The sequence below is a fragment of the Nannobrachium achirus genome, assembly GCF_963921795.1.
Source record: "Nannobrachium achirus genome assembly, chromosome: 5".
Lineage (NCBI taxonomy): Eukaryota > Metazoa > Chordata > Actinopteri > Myctophiformes > Myctophidae > Nannobrachium > Nannobrachium achirus.
In genome coordinates, this window is record NC_137814.1 from 57,133,399 (window position 1) to 57,142,709 (window position 9,311).

The window sequence follows — 9,311 nt, forward strand, 5'->3', positions numbered from 1 at the left end:
AAAAAAATACCCCCAAAAAAATCTGCTTTAAGTAGCATGTGAGGGGTCAAACTAGGGGTTTATAATTATTCTGAATCCATTGCAAGCATTGGTTTGGCATGAAAAACATTCCTGGCCTAAAAACAGACGCACAAAAATATGATTTTGTGATGAGTCATCAATTTTGTCGGGGCTGAGGTGGGGTATGGAATGTGGTATATAGTTTTTTTTATTGGCCTAAAATATTGTCTATATACATATAGTCATGAATCCACCTGCTGACCGCCTATCAGCATTGAGCAATTTCTTTTATGGGGGTAAAAGTGTGCGGGGCCCATTCATTTACTATACACTATACTATAAAAGGAAAGAAATACCCCCAAAAATCTGCTTTAAGTAGCATGTGAGGGCCTGAGGGGTCAAACTAGGGGTTTATAATTATTCTGAATCCATTGCAAGCATTGGTTTGGCATGAAAAACATTCCTTGGCCTAAAAGCAGACAAACAAAAATATGGTTTAGTGATGAGTCATCACTTTTCACAAATTTCTTGGGGGGCTTTTTAACCCCAAGGAAGTTTTTTCATGCAAAGCAAATGCAGTTACTTCTTGACCTGGGGCCCATGACCCATGTTTCTCCCACAAATGTTTCTAGCCAAAGTTGGCTCAGCGTTAAACAATGGGATTGACTTTAAAAATAGTCAATGCAAATCTGCCCTCCATCCCCTCAGTACCCGACCAAACATCTCCAACAAGTTAGCGACACCCACAGCCACAACACCAGAAGGAGCGCGCACAAACTGATAAGACACAAACCCACAAGACAAATATGGGTAAATTCTCCTTCTACAACACTGCCACCCAGGTGTGGAATTACTTGACTACCTCCCTTAAACATGTAGCTCGCTGGCATCCTTCAAAACTGCCCCGAAAACTCCCTTACCGTAGCCCTACCCCCTTGTTTCTCCTTTCCTGTACATATAGTGTTTTTATAACTGCGATATTATTGAATGTTTTCTTTGCTTGCTATTTGTTATGTCCATGAATGAAATACCAAGGACTTCCAACATAAAAAAGACAGTAAAAGGTCTTATTTGGGATGTACCTTTTAGGGAAGGTACTTGTACTGTACTACATTTCTATTGTATTGTTGTACTGTTCTCCATTTTCGTCTAATAAAAATGATCAATCAATCAATCAAAAAAGTGCTGTTGCTGTCAGTAGTCATGGCTGCCAGTTCCCACCTGATGTCATGTGGAAGTCCAGCCTGCTCCAGACCGTACTGAATAACGGCTAGCTTGCATAAAGTCTTCATACTGGGACTCAAGTCAAGGATACGCAGGTTAGGTCCACCACAGAGGAAGAGACGGTCTCCCACCATGCAACAGCACAAAACATACGATGTGTCAGGGCCTTTTCCCTTAGGCACAACCATCTTCCAGGAGAAGGTCTTGGGACTGAATTTCCACAGATCCTTGAATTCCTCGTTCATGTTGAAGCCATTAAATATATACAGCTCTCCATTATAGGTAAAGTCTGAATGACTTCTGCGTCGTTCTGGAAGAAGCTGTGCAGAAGGTGTGTTCGTCCAGCAGTTGGTCTCTGTGTCAAACACTCTGATAGTGTTGTTGTAGTCGTCATCCTGGTTTCCTTCACCCCCAAATACAAACATCTTTGTTCCTATAATAGTGGCAGAGTGACTAAATGAAACAAGTGGCATAGTGCCTTTGGTGTTAATTAAAGACCAGACCATTGTTGTGGTGTCCAACTTGTAGGTGTCATTAGAGTATCCAGTCAAATCGTTCCATCCTCCATGTATATACATGACCTTCCCCAAGACACACGCAGAGTGGCTCTTCCTCCCCTCTGGAACAGTCCCAGAAATGTTGGCCATTAACCATCCACGGGTGTCAACATCGAAGGCATAAAGCATGTTGCAGCAGCGGCCTTTGGAGGTAAGATATCCTAAGTCATCCTCCATTATCTGAAAATCCACTTGTCCCCCCCAGATGTAGACAATGTCTTCTATCAGGACAGCTGTGTGGAGCACTCGGTTGGCAGGAACATCAAGGGTATTTCCAGTTGTCACACCAGGCAACTTCATCCAAACCAAGGACACTGTGTTGAAGACGTACACAGGAATCTGATCCCTGTGGATCACGTCAATATACCGGCGCCAGTTATATCCTCCAAAGGAGTAAAGCTTTAGCCCCACTGTCACAGCAGTGATGAAGGATCTAATTGGCACTCCTCCTAGATTTGCGGTCCAACGCAGCATTTCAGATTGAATGAACACAGCATATAACACGATCGATCAATTGCAGCTCTGTACAACAATGGAGCTCTCTTGCACATGCTACAACTTATAATGGTACGGCAGCAAAGATGTCAGACTGATGTCATATTGAGATGTCAGTTTGGAATACCATATTTGAGCAAAACTGACATTCTCTCATAGGATCAGACGTACTTTGATCTGATCCCATATCGTTGACGTCTGCCCAGGCTATGGAATCTTTGACAAGTTGTGCTGAATCTCTCATAGTGGTATAGGTGGCCAGTGGCCGCAAGGATGTTTCCCCTTTGGTTATGCAATACCCATCGTAAGGGGTGTAACGATATAGTAACTGAATCAAATTTTTGAAGCGGTGAAAGCCGTTTCCAAGGAGTGGCTTTGTGTGTCCCATGGCCATATATGGTCATTTCAGTCCAGAATGAACAGGTTTTTTCAAAAACAATATGTGTGTCCCATGTCCATATATGGTCATTTCAGTCCAGAATGAACAGGTTTTATCAAAAACAAAATGTCTGTCACCTCATGTCCATATATGGTCATTTCAGTTCAGAATGAACAGGTTTTATCTGTCCCGTACGTCCAGAATATGTGTGTAGTGTCCGTTCCAGTCTGATGATTGGATACATTGAGGATTGGTCAAGCTTCACATGACAATTCGGCCCTCCAGATAAAATCATTCATTCATTCATTCAGAATATAAAGAATGTACAGATCACAGAGTTCATAGCTCTAGAACACATAGAATAACAGTTCACCGTTTCACTTCAAACCGAGGTTTGATTTTTAAATTTCCAATGATATACTATATCGTTATGAAAAAGCATATATCGCACCATTTTGGCTTTGTAACGTATCGTTTTACAATGCAGATAACCGGTATTGAATCGTTTTGCAGTGCAAATAATTGTATGGAAACAAAGCATTTGTGCCTTATATTTAGCAATTTTAAGAGGGAAAATGAAAAAGGGGTTAATTTAATACTTTTACTTTTACTTTGCTAAATACATCGATTTTAAATCATAGAATCGAATCGTATCGTATCGACATGAATGAACCAATATCGCCCATGTATCGTATTGTCAACCATGTATCGTGATGCTTATTGTATCGTTGTTAAAATGTATTGTTAAATCCCTACAGTCTATGACATCACTACTGCAGCGTCATACTCGATGACATCAGGAATGTCCATAGAGTGACTTTTCACTCTACACAACACACCCTTGGATCTCACTCTAGACAACACACCCCTGGATCCTTCATGAGATGAATGCCAAGTTGAACCAAGTAGTAATAGACCATATTCACACCGCGGCCATCTTGGATCACATGACTTCCTGGGATAGCAGCCTGCATTACAAACCATTGTGAACAATGGAGCGATGGTCCCAAAATGACTTCTGTTCAACCATTTTATTTTTACCAAATTGACAAATGGGCAGATGACAACATCAACATCCCCAAAATGATTAAATAGAAGGGTACATCCACAATATTCATTCAATCATTCAATCATTCAAGTGTGTGACTGGACCATCAAGGCTTACATAATGGGCCCCATGACCTTCGGCAAAGTGGCCCAGAACTAGCAATGGCAGACTGTCGTCATACTGACCACATGGGGATATTATCGATGTTGCATCAACACCCAGTGTCGATACAATCACGAACTGTATGTTGAACATTGTGGATGCTCTTTGTACAGCTAAATGATCCCCATATGTATTCATTTGCTGCATGTTTAGCAGATAGTTGCTCCATTCTTCATCAACAAAGTGCAACTCATAATGTAATAATCAGCTCATAATGTAATAAAAACAAGCGCATAATGTAATAATTAAAATGTAATAAAAGCTCATAATGTAATAATCAGCTCATAATGTAATAAAAAATACATTATTACATTATGAAGTTTTATTACATTATGAGCCTCCATATGTGGAGGTAACACATTATTACCTTATTACATTATTGAAAAATCCATTATTACGTTATGCACTTGTTTTTTTATTACATTATGAGCTGATTATTACATTATGAGTTTTTAGAACATTTTTCTTCATGAGCCCTTGCCGTTATTACATTATGAGTTGCTACAGGGTCTCCTGCCAACAATGCTATGAATACAGAAAATGGCCGGAGCGGATTCTTTAAGAAGTGCCAGTTATGTCCTGTGAGTCTGCTAAAATCCTTGATTTAGCTTCCTTTTTCTGATAGAGTTGAACTGTTGTTGTAGTATCCCTGCCCTCCTCTTCCATGTCTTTCATGTCAATGCAGGAAAAATGCCAGGAATCAATCCTGCAGTAGATGGCGACGATGTGGGACTTCAAGGCCTTTTTCTTCAATAGTGTTTGTTGCATTGGTCATGTCACAACCTGAACTGAATCACCCTTTCTTTGGCTCCCGCACTGTCTATACTCATACTCAATGTTTTTTTCTCTCTTGTATACCCATGACGGACATCTCTTTAATCTTAATTGTGTTTAATGAATACCGTGAAAGGTATTTTTATATATATATATATATATATATATATATATATATATATATATATATATATATATATATATATATATATATATTAATTTGTATTTGATTTTATAAAAGACAATACAACAACAAGACATAACAATACACACCAGACTGGAGAGAATATAAACGAGCATGGTAACCTATCATACAAAAAAGTACAAAAGTCTTAATTTATATAAAACACTTGGGACAGTTACTTGAAGTATGGAACAGTCATAGCGGTATAAAAGTTATACAATATATAAATATATAGCATAAACTTAAAGTCTTTTATTTATTAAAATTGATCTCTTGAGAGAATGCCCTGCTCATGCTTAGGCTGAAAAGTATTTTACTTATCTATTCTAAAGGTGCATGCACATGTTCTATTCCTAGTCCAATGATGTTATCTTGCGCATTCACCTGCCACGGAATTCAATGACCTAATAGGTGTCAGGCATATTCGCCTATATAACATACTCGCCTACACGCATTTGGTCCTTTCGCCTGGCATTTTCGCCTTGGAGGAGAGTCTTTTCACCTACCTGTCTGAGCCATTTCGCCTACCCTCAATTCTGCTGTCAGACTGTCCATGTTTTCATATTATCTCTTTGTCATGACAAAGAGATAATATGAAACCCATATGGCCCAGCGCCCCCAGCAGCCAGTCATCTCGGGGACTGTCATTATTCCCTACAGCCAAAATGATTTTTTATTTTTTTTTGCTCTCTAAAAAGATAATGCCACAACAGCATCTCATAATATCTAGGCTACATTTCACTTAAACGCCAGAGCTTAACTCTGCATGTAAATAAGACTTTTTTTAATTAATGTGAGAGATCGGTACATAATTCTGTTAGTCCTCCCAGTTTATATTAGCTAAAATGCTAACTAGCCAGCCTTTGTTAGCCGTTTGTAGCCAAATGCGGTAATATCGGGACTCCATTACTTAGCGATGCAACCCACAGTATTGATCCCATTAATTTAATGCCACGTGTGTTCCAAATGAACAATTATTAACCACGTAATGTATGATTTAGTGTATTATTTTATTTATTATTCTTCCGCCGTTCTTCCGCTTTTTCTTCTTCTACGCTGGTGAATGATCCGTTCCTGCCTGGAGCGGCCTGGAGACGTCTGTGACGTATGCGTGCGGAAGCTTCCTTTGTCACTGAGTTAGCTTAGCATTGGGTATGGCAATAGATCAGTGTCGTCCTAAACTATCTAATTCTAACGTTCAGGGCGTTTGTTTTTTTGGACAATAAATTGACAGCCAAGAAAACATGGATGGAATGCAATCGTTCACTCGCCGTCGGAAAGTTGACTTTAGAGTAGACTATTCTGGTTGACTGGCTATGAGTGGCTAACGGTAGCTGCAGGCTATAAACAAATAAAACGTGACCCAACTCTATTGTTGCTCTCTTCTACAAGCTCACAACGCGAGGCGGTTAAGCCTGTAGATTGTGTTTTATTATCAGGTCAGATAATCCTTCTGACTAAAGTTACACAAACACTGATTATGCTACATTTAGCACAGTTAGCCCTGTTGCGCACGTAATACATTCACTTCAACCTCGTGTTGAGCAGTTAATCCTATTTGCTACGTACGTCTACAAAAACCTTCATATTTCAAAGATAACGTGCTTACTGAAGTCTCACAGATGTCACAGTATGGTACGCTCAAGCAGAATTACCCGTATCTTTCGTATTGTTTAATAAACTGCATTTTAATCCGATCAGATGCCATTTTCTGTTGTTTTTCAGCCATGCGACCCCATCGGTTGCGAGGTGTACTGCACTTAGATACATTAATACCTTTTTAAGGAAACGACGACCGATCGGATTAAAATGCTCCTCATTATAATACGATCATTACGGGACATCCTGCTGGAGCGTACCCTATGGTGACATCTGTGAGCCTTCAATAAGCAATTTATCTTTGTAATCTGACCGTTTGTGTAGACGTATGTAGCAAATTGGTTAAACTGCGTAACAGCAGATTGTGTTGAATTCACGGTTGGCGCAGCGTAGCGTCTTTACATTTAGCCCAATAATGCTTGAGATGCTGTTGTGGCATTATCTTTTTAGAGAGCAATAACTACATTTTAAAACATACATAAACCACTTTAGCCCTATGTTATACCAAGGCTATTTGAAAATAGCCGATCTACAAGCTCACAACGCATTGCGGTGCGACGCGTTGTGAGCTTGTAGATCTGCTATTTTCAAACATTTTGTACTTTTACTTTTGGTACTTTAAGTACATTTGGATACCAATACTTTTGTACTTTTACTCAAGTACATTTTTAATTCTGGACTTTTACTTGTAACAGAGTGATTCTACATTGCAGAATTGATACTTTTACTTAATTATAAAATGTTGGTACTTTCTACCACTTTTTCTAGTCACGTGTTCAAATACTGGATTCTGATTGGCTAAATTCCGGAGGTTATGACAAAACAACTGCCGCAAAGTTGTATGAGGACTTGTCCGAGATCAATGCACCTCAGTGTACATCCGGGGACTTCAGGAGGTAGTCGGAACACCTTTCCCCCAACCAACAAATGACGGTGGCAACGGTCCTATGTTTACTAACGTGCATGCTATAGTCGCCGATTTATTTGGATCCAATGCAATCCGCCAACTTTAAAGCCCCTTTTCTCTGAACCTATGCCTTTCTGGAAGCGAACAGCCTCTATTTACGGCCGGAACGGTACTTCTAACTGACGTTAGCTTAGCTGTAAGCTAGACGCATGGATTAGTATGGAGTTGGCGCCATCTGTTGGTGAGTAGAAGATGTTGTTTGTGGAACTATCTGCTGTCTCGCGGAAGTTTTATAGGCAATAATGATTGTAACTTAAGATCCTTGCAAGTTACAACTATGTGTTTTCTTTCATGTATACGGGAAAAAGTGGTAGAAAAGCTATTTACCACTCGGGGTCGGACATTATGCTCTCATAATGTCCTGAGTGAGGGTGTTATCGGACTCGGCTGCGCCTCGTCCAATAACACCCTCACTGCGGACATTATGAGAGCATAATGTCCTCTCACTCGGGGTAAATTGCTTACTTTTCCACCACTGTGTAAACGTTTGTGTTCTCATGCCAATAAAGCTTCTTTGAATTGAAGATTGAATTGAAGATTGCTCCCCATGTGGCGGAGTCAGGTCATTGCAGGTTAGAAATTTATTTAAAACTTGAATATCTCAAAAGTCCTATTTCAGCATGGCATCATTCTATAAGCCATATCTTCAAAACTGTTGGGTCAATCTCCACAACCAATATATCATTTTGTAGCTATGATCCCCAGCTTTCAAATGAAATGAAAAAATGAAAATGAAAAAAATTGCAATGACTGGCTGCTGGGGGTGCTGGGACACTTATAGTGACTGACAGTGGTGTTACATGTCAAACCTACACACGGCTATATGCACTCCATAGTAATCACATAAATACAGAGCTATTGGAATCAGGTGCGCCCAAATAATGATTATTTGGGCGCACCTGATTGAACAGTATTGAACAGTATTGTAAAATGAACAGTATTGTAGGCCTATATTGTTTTAACATTAGGGTATACAAAATATATATGTAGGCTATTAGCCTAGGTCTATATAAGATATATGCTACACCTAAAATCAACCTTGCCTGTCAAAAGGCATAAAAAAAACTATTTTGCCATTTTTTAGGAATAAAATGTGATGTAAATAATAAATGTCAAATAAACTGTTAGATTCACTTGACACCACTGTCACAGTCACTATAATATTTAAATGACAAAGAGATAATTTGCAAACATCGACAGTCTGACAGCAGAATTGAGGGTAGGCGAAATGGCTCAGACAGGTAGGTGAAAAGACTCTCCTCCAAGGCGAAAATGCCAGGCGAAAGGACCAAATGCGTGTAGGCGAGTATGTTATAGGCGAAAGTGCTGGTGACCATCTTTAATCTTAATTGTGTTTAATGAATACCGTGAAAGGTATTTTTTATATATATATATATATATATTAATTTGTATTTGATTTTATAAAAGACAATACAACAACAAGACATAACAATACACACCAGACTGGAGAGAATATAAACGAGCATGGTAACCTATCATACAAAAAAGTACAAAAGTCTTAATTTATATAAAACACTTGGGACAGTTACTTGAAGTATGGAACAGTCATAGCGGTATAAAAGTTATACAATATATAAATATATAGCATAAACTTGGTTAAAAGTCTTTTATTTATTCAAATCTCTTGAGAGAATGCCCTGCTCATGCTTAGGCTGAAAAGTATTTTACTTATCTATTCTAAAGGTGCATGCACATGTTCTATTCCTAGTCCAATGATGTTATCCTGCGCATGCACCTGCCACGGAATTCAATGTCTTAATAGCACGGAGACACCCTAATTGTAGGCCTATCTGTTAATCACATGGGGTCCTTTTGTACTCAACTCATAGATACATTAAATGACAGACAAATATACAAAGTTTGTTATTGCATTAACAAACTCTACCATTATGATAGGCCTA